Genomic DNA, 15,512 nt, shown 5'->3' with positions numbered 1-15,512 from the left:
TAGTAGGTCTTCAGGATGGAAATAGCTCCTAAGTGCAAGTATGAGTTGACATCATCTCTACGCTCTCCATGAAACTTTCTTAGAATTCTGTCCTCTGGCAATTAGCCCACATTCCTCTTTGGTCCATTTGTCCAGATTTGAAAAAATGATAGAACTACAAGAGATGGTTCCGACACCCTAACCTAGTGCTGTGTAGATACGAAGCCGTTAAAAGCTCCAGGATCGATCCCTCGACAGGGTTTCAGCACCTTCTCCTGGTGGTCACTCTGCTGGTGGTCAGAAGAACTTAGGACAGGCATGAAACCTGAAGCATTTCACTTACCAGAAATAAACAAATTCCAAACTGGACTCCACTAAGAGAATCGTGAAACCTGAAGTTGCTCTGTGATGGCCAGCCGTGAGACGGCATCTGCAGTTCTCGTCATGCCAGTGGAGGCCTAGCGGTGTTGCCTTACCTGGTGCTGCCAGGCTCCCTGCCACATAGGCTCTCAGGTTCGACCGTACATCCAAACAGCTCCAAGTGCTTTCTTCAAAATCTTGATGACCAGACCTCATGTTGGATACACTGATCCTGCATCTCTGGAGATGAGAATTGGGAATTTATGTTTTTGACAAGTTTCTTAGGTGAGTCTGAGGTACTGCCAAGTGTAAGCATCACATCGGTCTTGCTCAGCAGCATTGACAGCAAGTAGCTAACATGGCCTCATAGGTACTAAGAGTCAAATGGTAACTTTATCAAAGATCTTAATTACCAAGCTTCAAAAATAGAACAGGTACTGTTAAAAATTCTCTCAAACTTGACCCATTGTTTTCTTGATGGAGGTCGTGCTATGGCAGTTAATGGATTTTTAGGACTTCCAATGGGAAAAGCTCTTCGAATTTTAATCACCATCGTACAGTGACATCGCATTCTCCTTATCCTCAGAGCCTAGATTCATTCAACCATGGCATTTCTGAACTGGTAAATGAAATATCATTTTATGCTCTACCCTCTCCTCCTAGGAGGTGGGCTTGGCCCATTCTCTGGGTAAGTAACGTCAAAGACAACAGGAGGAGAGAGAGAGACGGAATAAGCAGCAAGTACGAACTGCTGTGACATGGACCTGGACAAGCCAACATCAGAGTAGCGACGCCTGCCTCCTGCAAGGAACCCGAGCTCCCTGCCTGGTCCCGCAGTCTCGGCAGACCCCTGCTGGCCTTCGCTGTCACTGCACGGCTGTGTATCAGTGAGGGGGACTGGTGGGGACTCGGCCTGCGCAGGGAAAGCAAGGAAAGGCTTGCGAGGAGTCAGTCAAACAGCTTGTCGAGGCATCCTTGTGGGTGTCTGCAGTGAGGCGGCACAGTATGCAGGCTTCTTATTAGCAGCTATTTTAGAGTCCTGACACCGAAATGGAACAGTTTCTTCCCTACATGGTATTTCCAGGCTGGCTTCCTCCCTCACAGCCCTACGACAGCAGCAGCCACCTCCTAAGGGGGTGGAGGACATGACGCTGGGCTCCTTTGACGGCGGAGCCTGGCTCTGGGGCCCACGCCCTCAGCCCTGGAGATAATTTGGTTCATTCCCATGTTGCTGCTGATGGGGATACGGCAGCGGAGGCTGAGGAGGGTTTGAGGCTCATGCCTCAGAATCCTTTTGAGCACGGGAGCCTGTTGCAAGGGTATAGAGGGACTGATGCCCTAGTTTTCAGGGCATCGAGGGAGAATTTACCTCCAGGTGAAATTGCGCAGGGCGTAAGTCCAATATCAGCATTTTGTTCTTGTGGCTGCCACAGGTGCTTGAACTCCTCCCAGCTCTTTTAGGGAAAGTAGTGAATTTCTTCTGGAAAACTCATTAGGCTTCATTGTAGGAAACGACTGTGACCTTAAAAGACTCCTGTTAATGTCTGAGAGGGTTAATGTCCTGTAAGGAAGGCTAGCATTTATTGGCCTCCTTTTACATCTCAGCTTGACGTGTAAGCTTCTTGGACATCTTTAGCAATACAGCTGAAGAGAGTAATATTCAGAGAGGTGAAGTCAGTTTCCTGACATTGCTTATCCAGGTGACAGAGCTGACATCTGAACCTCTGTTCTACAAGGGGAAACAAAACCCTCTGAACCCCCCTGGTGCCCTCAGCACAACCCCAGCTCCCCTGGTTATCTCCCTGGGAGGTGGAGAAGGTTTGGCAGGAGAATTCTGAGTTCTGCCCTCAGTGGTCATAACGAGTCCGTCTAGGCCTCTGGCTCACTGCACAGGGCAAAGTCTTAAAGCTTTATTGGCTGGAGTAGGAAAGGGGATACTTCACACTTCAGGACTATAACCTTAAAGGGCTTCAGAAATAGCCAGTCTGACTTCTTAAGGAAAGAATCTGGGTTCTTTCCAGATTCCAAATCTGGTTAATATGCCAAGGAACATGGAACCAGCGGACAGCGGACCTGGATCCATTCTCACCTGCAGTATGTATACAGCATGTGGCTTTGGACGACTCATTTAACTTCTCTGACCTTACTTTCCATCTTAGTGAAATGGTGAAGAAGTGTCTTCTGCCTGCTACTTTGTGCTGTCTGGAAGCTTCCATGGGAGGTGTAGAGTATATGGATGTCAGTGAACGGGGACAAAGTGGAACCCCGTGGCATGTGTTGGGCTCCACCTTCCATGGTGGGAGGAGAGCTCTCTTACATAAACATCCCTGAGTCTGGGATGGGTTCCTAAGAATGTGAACTCTGTCTCAGATCTTTATGGAATAGTCTCAGGGCGTCACCTCTGGAGCACACACGTTGGCCATCATTCTTTCCTTCAATTCTTGTCTCCTGAATTTATGCCATACCTCCCAGGAGTGTTTTATAGCCACTCTTCAGGCACTGTGGGACGGCCCTCCCAGGCTACAGTCATGTCTATGAGGTCTCTGAGGACATCAAAGGACTCCCCTGAGCCTTTCTGCCCGTTGACCCATACTCTGTGTTTCTTCTATTATATCCTTAAAGAGGACTTAAACTGCTGCCACGAAAAGCACATTTTAATGTTCTGTGTGACATGCTGCCTTTGTCTCTTTGTGGCTGTGGCAGCACCATCAATTACTCGCCTTTTGTCAGCCGTTCTGAGTCATAACTATTTGCTTGAGCACGAAACACATGCCATAAAGGGAAGTCATCATGGTGTAAACCACACACCCCGCAGCACAAACGTGACTGAGACAACGTGGGGCAGCCCCTGCCCTTTAGCAGTCTGAAGGAGCCTAGGGACTCCTTCGACAAAGCAGGCTCCAAATGCACAAACTAAAATTTGTAGGGCTAAAAAGGAACACAGTTACATCGTAGCACACTTAGAACATGTTTAAGATGTGGTATAATAATGCATGTGTTTTTGTTAAAACATTCAGGAATGAGATCTGGTGGCAGGTATAATAGCCACTCTAATTTCAAAGTGATGAGCTTCAAGGATGTTTTGAGATCTCTGCCACCACAGTAACATAATATGAAAATACCTGATTTCTACGAGTGACAACTTCGCACATGCTGCTGTTACCACTGCGCTTTGTTGTGCACGTTAATGATGGAAGGAAATGCTTACAGTACCCTCTGAATTCTATCCATGGATCCCTGGAGGGTCTGTACATTAAGGCAAATAACTCCTACTTTAGAGCATTGCAGAATAGAGCAGGAGTGGTCACCAGTCAGAACTGTAGAGTCCTGCTGGCTGAGAGCGGTCTAGAGCTTAGAAGCACGGGGTTAGGGGTGGGAGGGCAGCATGAAGAGTTTAGACTCTGGGGCCACACTTCCTGGGCTCAAATTCCAGCTCTCCCTCTTACTAACCCTGTGACATTGGACGAGTTACTTAACCTTTCAACACTCAATTTCTTCAACTAATAAATGGCAACAACCATAATTCAAACTGCTGTTGTAAGGATTAAATACACTCTTCCAACAGTGCCCACCTTACCGTGGTATTTTAGGTGTCAGCTATCATTATTATAATTATATGTGAGCATTGAAAGAGAACAGCTCAGAAAAAAAAATAGGATTGGAGTGAATCAGCCCTGGGCGGGGCAGCGGTGAGCTGGGCATGCCCACACCGGTGTTTGGCTGCAATGCAGCCCATATTCTCTCCCTCTCAAGGATCCTGGGGGTGGGGGTGGGGGTGCTTTACCAAGAGCCTTGATGGAATCCATATACTTCGTGTCCATGAAAGCCTCCCATCTCCCGTCCTGTAAGTTCACCTAACGGGTGTTACTGAGACCAACCTCGTTCTGCTCACCGCAGCACAGGCCGTTATATCAGGAGACAAGATGTTGAGGCAAGGAATAATGACTTTACTCAGAAAGCCAGCGGACCAAGAAATGGGGACTAATGTCCTAGAGAACCATCTTCCCCAAGTCAGGATTCAGGCCCCTTTTATTCTAAAAGGGGAGGGAATGTGGTTGCTTGCTGCAAACCTTTTGGGGTCAGAATTGTTTGTTCTTGCAGCTGTCCACGTAGGTCAGGTCACGGTGTCCCTGTAAGCCTCCAACAAGGCGACTGTTGTTTTCTACTCTGCAACTTTTTTATCTTTATGTGAATGGGAAAGTCTTACACCCTTAAAGATCAGAGCCTTGAGAATGGGCTCTCGTGTCTATTTCAGGCTCTAGGCAGCATTCTTTTACAAAAAGTGCAGAACCAGCATGACTGAGCCCCGGAAATAGCACAGGGTTAGAGCTAAAGGAACAGATCTAATATGGAGTCAGACTTGTGCTTCCCTATCGCACAGGAACTGGGTGATCATCTGCTATGACTTCACCTTGCTGAACTCGCTCCTGGTCGTCACTGCTTCCTCGCCCATGTGCTTTCAAACCATCTTTAAATAGTTGCTGTTAAAATTCAGTCTGGGACAAAGATCATGTATAGTTGTGAGTTGTTTCTGGAATCCTGCTTCTTCACTCTTACAGTGTCAACCTATGTTTATCTCCCTTCATCATCTTGTCTTCTTCCTTTGCCCAACTTCCCACTGCCTGCATGAACGCCACATTAATATCGTCAAGGGGAGTAGGCTGGGCACTGTTTAATTACGCCTGGAGACACACATTCTTTTAAGAACAACTTTGAGCTTTCCATTTCTTCATCTCCTTTGGGTTTCAAATAGCTCTTGATATTTGTTCCATTCTTTCTAGACTTAAGGTCAACTTCCTCGATGGGACAGAGAATATCAAAATAGGAATTGCATAGTTAATTCACTCAATGCTTTTGAGCACCTTGTGTGTACTAGGAGGGAAAAAAGTGAGCAGTAATAGACATAGCTCAGCCTGGTGGAGCTAATGGTCCAGCTGGGGAGCCAGACATCAATCAGATAAACCCAACACGTGTAAGTAAAAGCTGTGATGAATGTCATGAAGCAGGTGTCCTGAGGGCAATAAGAATCTATAGCAAGGGAATCTGACCTGGTGTAAGAACGCTGGGAAGACAGGTGGGAATCTTTGAGCTGCGTCCTGCAGGTTGGGTTAATAAGGCCAAAAGAATAGAAAAGCACCCTCCAGGCAGAGGAAGCAACTGTCGGAAAAGCTTGTGGCAGGAGAAGCAGAGCACAGTGAAGGAAACAGAAGATGGCCAGTATGTTAAACACGGCATGAGGTGCAAAATGCAGATGGAGAAACAGAAAGGAACGAAACTATGTAGGACCTTGTCAGCCATGCTAAGGATTTTTCATTAGCATGAAACAGTGAGGTGCTGCTAAGGATTTTATGTAAGATGCAGATGGTACAACTCTGGAGAACCAGAGCAGCTGTAGACAGATGGGCTAAGAGGTTCTTTCAGAAGTTAAGGAAAGAGACGACGGTATGGCAGTCAAGGGTGATGACAGTGGAGACAGAGCCAAGTGCAGAGGTTTATAAGTTATTTAAATAGAAGACAAAATTGCAGGACTTAGTGGTGGATCAGGTGTGGAAAATACAAAGCACAGGAAGTCAGGGATGTGAAACAGACTTCTGACCTGCATAACGGAACAGAATGGTGGTATTATTTCCTGTCCTGGTTTTGGAATGGGCTGGGCAGAGAACAGGAGTGCACTTGGTACCTGTTGAGTTTGAGGTAATAGTAAACCATCTATACGTCTAGGGTGCCTATTTCTTGCTCTAAGAAGCAAGAGAACGCTCAGAGGCTAGTGATCAAGAAGTCCAGGACCACAGCATAGGAGGGATCATTGAGAGAATGGGGAACACTGGGGCAAGAAAAAGGAAGACCTAGATGTAAGTGTAGTAGCTGGCTTCTGCCCTGCAGAGGAGGACAGCGGTTCCAGAGGCTGGAACTGGTTCTCTTGGGTCAAAGTTTCCCGAAGCAGATTTGGCACCGTGTAAAGTCCAAGAGTGAAAACTGTGACATGGGCTGCCTTGCTAAGAGATGACTTCCTTGTCACTGGAGGGAGGTGTCCAAACATAGACTTTCCATCTTTCATGGTGCTGTAGAAAGGGCACATGTTTTGTAAATTGTGTTCTGTGGAGCCCAGGGATTTTGTGGAGGGGCTTCAGTAATTAGTTCTATAAACAGTTTATTTAAATATCATCTGCTTATGTGTATTAGAACCATTAATATAGCTATTAGTACTAAGTACACTATAACCACTAACAAAAACTGATGGACACCAACATGCTCAGATGGGTTAATGTATAATTTTAACACACTGGGCAACAGCAAAACTTTAATGTACTTTTTGGGTTGATTTAAAATACACAAATGTTACCAATTTGAAAGTTTATAAATAAATTCATACTGATACGATGTGTTTTTTAGTTTAGCGAATTCTGTTTTAAGACTCTATGTGAGGCAGATAACTTCTCACACCCTTTTTAACACTAAGATTTTTATCCTGACAATTAAAATCAGCTACTACATTCTCGTCTATGTAAATTAGTTTAGCCCAAGCAAAAAGGATAGGACAGATACAGGTCCTCTGTGCACAGAGAGAAATGTATGGAACACTCTGCCTTCAGAATCAGCTCTTCAGTAAGCTCCCAATCTACACTCTCCTTGCTTCTTTCAAACTTGCCAAACTTCATCTGAGCTTTCAAAGGCATTGATTATGTGTGCATGGGCTATTTGGAAAAATCTGGGGCTTAGTACCTATTTACACCTATGGCATAATTACTTAAATAGTGTAATGACCATGACCGACAGTTTCTCCATGTCACAGAGAAGAGACTTTCCAAATGTTCACAGCTCTGAAGCACTACTGAGTGTGAATAATGAAGTGGCATTCATTAAAGAGAAAAAAGGGGAAACGGTAAGCAGATCAGAGAACCCCAGAGGATGTTTGATGAAACTTTTTACCAGATGACTGCTTCACTATTCTCTAGACTCTCAGCCAAACTCACCAACTTTGCTGTAGAGAGAACTTTCACTCAAGGACACACTTGGCTCCATTCAGTTGTCCATTCAGTGGTGGGGCGCCCAGTGTGTCCTCAAGTATTCCCAGTGAGATGAGTGAGACACGAACAGGGAGGTGGCGGTCTGCCTCAGCCCCCCGCTTAACGTTCTGGGTTCCTCATTCCCAAACGCATGTGCCTCAAAACCCTTTCCAATGAGGAACAAAGTTGCCTGCTAACAAGCGTAAAATTCCCATTGTCAATAAAGTCAGCTGCCTGTGGTTACAGGAACCTGAAGTGTCAGAAGTAATGATTTCTCTGCATTAAGTACCACCCAGGTGGTCTGCATATCATCTGGGCAGACCCGAACCTCCTTGAGCCCTCGGTGTGGGGGCCTCAGTTGTGAAGTGAGGATGGTGTTCAGACCAGATGACGTCTGTAGTCCTTCTAGCTCTAAAGTTCTAAGCTCATTCCCAGTTCCACTGAATTAAATATTTCTGTCCAGAGAAGACTTAAGATCAATTCTTAGAGAATTTACAGATCTGGTGAAAATAACCAATACAAGCAAGGCCACACTGACGTTCTTCTGCAGGAGGTAAAACTTTGATTAGCGATATTTTTAAAAATTTGTTTCTTTGTTCTCTGCTCATGGACCAACTCCCATGAATCATTCAGGATTTTCTTCTGGATGTGTCTACCCCCTGGCCTTACAGATAAGAGGATTAGGTGCTATTATCATCTCCTACCTTTTCTCTCTTGGAAGAATGTCCCTTGGAAGTAGTCAAAGAAGTGATTTATTTATTCGCCTGATGCAGACTTCCATGGTTTCTTTGTCTTGGGTTGGATGGATGGATGGAAACATATAAAATGGCAAAGGAATGCAGTTATGTAAAGCCTGGTAACATCTTAAAGCCAGCTGTATGTCCTACCCTGTTGTAGGTTAACAGTGTGGATAGCTAGCCTCTCCTCGTGACGAGTCCCCTGGGGCGGCAGAGGAGCCAACGGAAACACAGTCATGAGATGGCTTTCATTAAACGGTACACCCCGGGCACATGGCTTGGGCTACTTGGCGCTGTTCAGATGAGTTACATATTGTCAACAGTTGTCAATGTCATTCTTAAAGATTTCAGTTTATAGATGGCAATTCAGAGCTTCAGAAGACTAAAGGTCTTGCCCAACGTGCAGCCAGATAGTCCAAGGGTTTTCTTTACCTCTTTAAGGCATGAAACAGAGGACGCCAGTGTGAACACTCTTCACACCTCACTTATAAGAGAACCATCCTTTATTCCTTCAGTGTGGAGACTGAGCAGGACAGAGAGTGAGATGTTTTTGGCAGAAGGTCTCTAGTTTGGAAAAGTGATTTTTCTATATACAAAGCCAGTTCAGTTCCTCAAATGACGTGAAGAACAGTCTCTCTTCCCTTGGTTCCCACCTCCTGTAGGTGGGCTCAGGGCTTCCGAGTGAAGGTTGTAGCCCCTCCTCTTTCCCTGTCCCTGTTGGTTTCAGCTTGTCCTAAGCAAATTCCAGGAACTCACCGGCATTTCCAGGGTTAAGAGCAGCAGGCCTAGACATCCCCTGGGTGTGGCAGGTTTCCAGCAAAGAAAGCTACAGAAGAAAAGAATAGTGTGGGAAAGAAATGTCCAGTTGAATGAGATCAGGATGTTCTGAGCCCTGTCCTGGTGCTGCCCGCTCGGGGCTGCAGCGTGGCGGTGCCAGAAGGTCCTCAGTGCCCCGCCAGCTCTGGGTGCACCTTGGAAGGCAGCGCCCGCCCCCTGGGGAGTCCACACAGTGGCAGTAGGCAAAGAAAGGCCACCCAGGGGGAGTTCTCAGAGGCAGGAGGCTTCCTTTGAGGAGTGGTCAGCAAGACATTCTTGCCCAGGGACTCCTGAGAACTGGAGCTTTTTTTTTTTTTCCTTCTTTCCCAAAATGCAAATAGCCTCTGTCCTTGGAATAAGGAAGATGGGTTGCTAGGCAGTCACTTCTCAACAAGCACTCCCCCTGCCCACTTTTCCTGACCCCGAGAACAATGGGGACTTTTCAGTGCATGGAACCAAGATGGAGAAAAAGACATGGCAAAAATAAAAATGGGACCAGAGACCACAGCAGGCCGGCTCACAGAGTATGGGTAGAAAAATGTAATATGAGTAAGTTTTGCTCTAGCGAGGCCAAAGGAGGTTGGTATTGTCCTCACAAGGCAAGGAGTGTAGGCCGTGCGGCAGCCACTGTCCCACAGCGACCCTGGCTGTGGTGACTCAGGTGACCCTGAGGATGTGATATGATTGCCAGTTAGCTAGGAGTCCTTGGATCTCAGTCTCTTTATCAGTGAAATAATGTTTGAAACTATATTTCTGTGAAAAGAATCTTTTTTTTTTTTTTTTAGCAATTCCCTTGTTTTGTTAGATCCCGTCAGAGTTTTGGTAGGATATAGGTGACACACTGAAATTGAATAATGGAAACATATGTGAATAAAAGGACGGTTTACAAAAATGCAGGTAGGCTTTAGGGAAACCAAAGAGGACCCTACCACCTTGTGGTCTGACGTGACAGGAGGAAGGAGTGGTTATCCGACTCTAGGAAGGGGAGTTACCTGGAGCGGGCCACCTGATGGGAACTGCGACTTTTGGTGGAAGGATGTAGCCAGCCTGTGATGACTTGACATCCGAACCCAGTGGGAAGCCAGAGGGCAAGGGGACTGACCCCAAGTGCATTAGTCAGCTCAGGCTGCCATAACAAAATGCCATTGACCGGGTGGCTCAAACAACAGAAATTTATTTCTCGCCGTCTGGAGCTCAAGGTGCCCTCATGGTCAGCTTGTTGGTGTGGGCCCACTCCCTGGCTGTGTCCTCACATGGCCTTCCGTGGCATGTGGACACAGAGATGAGAGAAAGAGAAAGAGAGAGAGAGAGAGAGGTTCCTTGTCACCTCCTCTTTTTATAAGGGCATCAATCCTATCATGAAAGCCCTGCCCTCGTGACCTCATCTAATTCCAGTCACCATCCCATTGAGGTGCGACTTACGAATTTCAGAAGAGAAAGTCAGTCCATAGCACCAAGTAACATTTTAGAACACTCTAAAGGCCACAATGATGGAGGCCCAAGAGAATCAGAGTATCTCCCTGGGAAACTTACTGCGAGATTTTGATGTATATATTCCTGCAAGGCCTGGTGTTACTCTTACCTCTTGGGAGAGCCAACTGAAACAGTGTGAGATCAGGCGACGGTCCAGAGGACGAGCATGAAGGACACATGCTGGCCAAGCTGCTTGGTGTGACGGAGATAGTGAGGCACTGGTTCTAAAAGACCTGTGCATCTGACTAGAGAATTCTGTCAGCAGGGGTTCTCTGGCTTTTGTCCATTTCAAATATTTTCATGGTAAAAGCAATGTTACAAAAACATTTTTAAAAATCTAAGAGAGAAACTAAACCATCCCTAAGCCCAGAGAATTACACATATATGTATTGGTACACACTGACCTCTTATGTTGTGTGTATGTATGCGTAGGTATACGTATATATGTATGGGTATGTGTGCACAGTCAGTTTTTTTTAATTAGTGGTAGTTGTGTCCTGCAAACACTGAGTTAGTAAATACTGAACCATTGCTCTTAGGAGAAATACAGGGTTAGATTCCTGTGAACCTCTGGTCATGACATTTCTGTCAACTGATCAATACATAGTCTTGTTTTATTTGTGTTTCTGTTTCAAGATACATGGTTTAATATATAATGTTGATCTATTAACATAAAACTCATGGCCAGCAGGACCATAACTCATGCCTGATCACAGTTTACCGCGCACGCATATTTTCTCTGTAAGGTACGCCACATCCTTCTTGCCCTTAGTAACACTAGGTAGCACCTCAGCAGTACACTCACAGGCCATTTTAAACAGAGGAATCACTGACAAACAACATAAAAATGCAAAAAGCATGTCACTAAATAGACCATGAAAAGGATGCTTATTTACAGTGTGAGAGTTAAAACAAGAAGGTAGTGTTGCCTTGTTCCACTTTAACTGGGAACTGGGAGCACATATCAGATGCCCCCAGATTTTCGCTGCCCTGCACGTGCCTGTAAATGACGTGAAGGCACTGCGAGCATTGATTTGGGGATTGCAAACACATTTTAGGGAGGAGGCGAATTTGCAAATACAGAACTTATGATTAGTGAGGACCTATAGCATAGACACTGTGTAAATATACACACATTATATAGTTGTAATCACCTTGAACTTAAATTTTTAATTCAGTTTTTGTGTTTAGTCTTTTATTATAAACATTTTTTCTTGTTATAGTGAATGACCGTGTCTAATGATCGTTTTTGACGACTAAGTAATATTCCATCTAGTTAAGTTACATAATTAGCCTGATGGTTCCCTATTGTTGGATTTCTAGTTTTTTCCTTTACTTACTATTTTAGGTAACTGTGCATGACTGCATGTAGGACCTTTTTCTTCTTTTTCTTCTTTTGGGTTATTTACTTGGGATAAGCTCCAGTAGTGGACTCACAGACTCACAAAATGTGAACATCACTCTGACTCTTGATCTGTATTGTCACCCTGCTTTTAAAACCGTTGCATGGGATATACCAGGATATGAATGTTGCTAACCGTCAATCCCTGGGTGTTTCAGTTGCATCCAAGCCTGAGAAGATTGATGACTAAATGAAAAGTTTACAAATTCTTTAAAAAAACACTGTCCCTTGGGTGTAAATTCGGATTCTTTGGGTGATTGGTCCATGATCTCTGTCCCTCTGACTGCTGATTGGTTCCCTTGGGGCAAGGCAGGAAGTCAGCAGCCAAGGACACCCCTCCCTGACCATCTCAGTAGAAAGGGCAGAGGCTGAATGAGAGTGACACATCTGAAGGAGGGCATGCCCGGTCCAGCTTGGGTAGCGTGTCCAAGACGGGACATCAAAGCACAGGATGCTGAACGTGTGCCTTAGAGCAGACGTAATGAAGAAACCGGGACGATGGAAGCAAGATTTAGTGGGTCAGACTGTGAGAGATCAAGTGGTGTGAGATAAATTCTTCAGATACCCCTGCCAGGTTTTTATATGGGTTTAGATGATGCCTTCACAGGCAGAGAAGATCCTTCTAAAGGGGCTGGGCAGGACACACGGCAAAATCATCCACTCCCCAATTTTCATAACCCACTCTTGTCTTCTCTTATGTAGATGTTCTGTCTGGGTGATTCCTTAAAATACGTGGGATGTGGGTGTGTGTGCGTGTGTGTGTTTGAACTACTCATCTATACGTAATTAAGCAAATATCTTCCTACTCCATTGTTTTCCATTTATTTTGGAAACAAAACAGTGTATTTAACCTACAGTTCAAATTGTATGTATAATAATTGGAACTTGCTGATTTTTTTCTTTGTTTTCTTAAGTCAGTTGAGAAAGCGTCATACTCCAATGTCCTTTTTCTCCGTAAGTGGAAGAATTGTATTTTTTTTAAAATAGCATTTCACTTCAGTCATTGTACCCACAGGATAAAAAGGAAGAAGCTTTGGAGAGAGAAATTGTTTTGAAATGCTTGTATTTTGAATCATTTAGCAGTTTAACATTTAAAATGGTAGTTTCTGGGTTTTTATTGGTTAGTCTGAAGAAGACTCTACACAGCGAAAATAATTAAATTGGCTTAGTCAAGAAATGAGCTAACTCAGCGGGCAAGGGGGTTAACAATCCAGTTGACTGACTGACATCCTGTGGAATAACTAACCGAGAGATTTAATTTCTGAATTCTTACCCAGTGCCTTTTTTAAATTGGCAGGCATTCTGCTTAGTGGAAGTGTAGCCTCCTTAAGGATGTTTTGCATTCTTAGTACTTCCATGTGGTAACTTTTTCCTTTTGATTGGGTTGAATTATGAAGTATACACCCCCACGGTATAAAGTTTTAGTATTAAATGTCGGTATTAGAGATTTAGGAAAGGGAGCTGAGTTTGGTGGCCTTTTTAGTCAAGATGGCTTTTAGGAAAACCCACCTATGACCTCTCTCCTCTCACCTTCCTGGGGGCTCTCACTGACTGAGGGCTAGTAAAGCACAACTGATTGGAATTCTTCCTTGCAGGACCTTGACCTAAAATTATACTAAAAGAGGCATCTAATCTAAATCCACACGGTGGCCAAGTGCCTCTCCCTCTGCTTGCTAGCAAAAATCCTCATGCTCTTCTGAGATCTACCTTAATCTCTTTGTCCCGGTCTCCCCGCTTGTTTTAACCTCTTTCCTGCACACCAGTGTGCTATTACAGAATTGTACTTTTGTGCACGTGCCACAAAATGTAAAAACGTAGGTGAACACACTTCTCTAGGATATGGCACAGCCACTGTTTGTTATTTGTATGACCATTCGGTTTAAAGGAAGCAATTTATACGCTTTGACTTAACAATCATTTCAAAGAGAGGACATATCCCAAGTTAATCACCATTTCACCAAGATACTTAAACAAAATATAACAACGTATGATGATTTATCAAAGGGGATGGACGACATGCAGTTAAGCAGATGATAGAGATTTTCTTTCTCAGAACAATGATGGGTTCTTTTCTCTGTCTCGTTCTGTCTGCACCCTGCGTTTGTTGGGTGAAGCAAGGATAGTGAGGTGGGAAAGGGCACTTGACTGCCCTGACCCTTCTGCACTCACTCTTGGAAGTGAGGTCATTTCGCAGACGCGTGAGCTAAGGAAAAAAGGCCCTTTAAATGTTCCCGATTCCAGCCTTAAAAATTATTCCTTATTTGCCCTTTGACAGCATCTCAATACCAAATTGCTGTCCTTTCAGTTTATAATCAGTTCTGTTCCCATGACTCCCTGAAAACGAAACGACCCCAAGGTAAGATTGATGGAGAGAGAAGCAACATTAAATGAAATATGCAAGCACTTAAGCCCTGGCCCTGTCCTGGGACCAGCATCCACAGACCCCAGGGCAAAACCGCAGGGCCCCTGCTGCTCTCTGAAAAGTGCTTTGGAGGAGCGCTGTCAAGCCCTCCGTGAGGGGGTTTCCTCCGCTAATTCAGGCCTTCATCATTGTTTTAACTCTTTGCCTGACTGTAAACAACTCCCTTTTCCTTGGGCTTGTTCTACTTACGGAAATTGAAGTCAATTACATTTTGACTCCCTTAGAAAATTTAAGTGCCAATCATTTGAGGAACTCAGTGATCAAAACTGTTCTTCAGTTCCAAATGTGGAGCAGTGTAAAAAAAGTGACCGAGGCTATAGGAGCCTGGATCTCCCTGGAACTGGGTCTTTGTCCGATCATTTTCTAGAAAAGCTCAGATTTCCTCTGTCAAACTGGGTATTTTAACACCTCATCCCCTACGTTACATGATGGGAGTAGGAGGAAGACGGTAGCCACTTTTTTAAATGTGAAGGTCTTTTGTGAAGAAAAGGAATAGCCTTATTTGGGTAGAAATTATAGGTAAGCTGATTTGAACGCTTTCTAGTAAAATCCTTTCTGACTGTCATACTTGTTAAGAGGCAGCAGGACAGCGGGGTGAGGAGCTGCGCCTCTGCGGTCCGGCAGACAGTGGTGTGAGTTTCCTTCCATCTTCTCTGACCACGTGATGTAGACAGGCTGACTCCTCCTTTAGAGCCTCAGTTTCCTCTCCCTAAGATTGTACCGACAGTATTTCATATCTTGGAGCTGTTGTAAGGATTACATGAGATAATATAGTTATTATTAGCCTCCTTGTTCTAGGGGAGTGGCTCTCAAACTTTGGTGTGCCTGGGAACCACGTGGAGGTCTTGGTAAAATAGATTGTGGGCCCCACCCCCGGAGTTTCTGATTCAGCAAGAATTTACACAGCCAACAAATTCTCAGCTAAAGTGGATGTTGCCGATCGGGGGCCCTTCCTCTGAGAACCACCACAACATGGTCTGACAGACTGTTTACTGCATGTGCTCGAATGTTTAAAAATTAGCTGTAGTTCGTGAAGATGCATTTCATGATCCACTGAAAAGAGTTTGAGAGTCAAGGTATCTAGGCTCCTTTCTTCCTGTTGCCACTAATTCTTTGGGTTGCCAGAGAAAAGCCTCTTAACCGCTCTGTTTCGTTCTCGCTGCCCTGTATCTTCAGCAGCTGGTTGTGGAGGCCACACGAGTGAGCGTGGGTTACGAGCACTGTGGACAGTGTTGGCGTGTCGACCACTAGGACAGTAGAGCTGCTGCTGCTACGTTGGGCTGCTAGCCTTTGTTCCCCTGTCGTGGAAATGCCTT

At 45.0% G+C, this 15,512-nt stretch overlaps 1 protein-coding gene across 1 annotated transcript in view; it reads left to right on the top strand.

Moving 5' to 3' along the window:
* The window catches only part of NTRK2 (neurotrophic receptor tyrosine kinase 2), a 326,277-nt gene that overhangs the window by 276,051 nt on the left and 34,714 nt on the right, over positions 1–15,512 (top strand). The gene's annotated exons all lie outside the window — the stretch shown is intronic.

The sequence above is a fragment of the Vicugna pacos genome, chromosome 4 (genome assembly GCF_048564905.1).
Source record: "Vicugna pacos chromosome 4, VicPac4, whole genome shotgun sequence".
NCBI classification, from domain to species: Eukaryota; Metazoa; Chordata; class Mammalia; order Artiodactyla; family Camelidae; genus Vicugna; species Vicugna pacos.
Note: the sequence above shows the minus strand (reverse complement) of the source record. Positions and strands in the feature narration are given on the sequence as shown.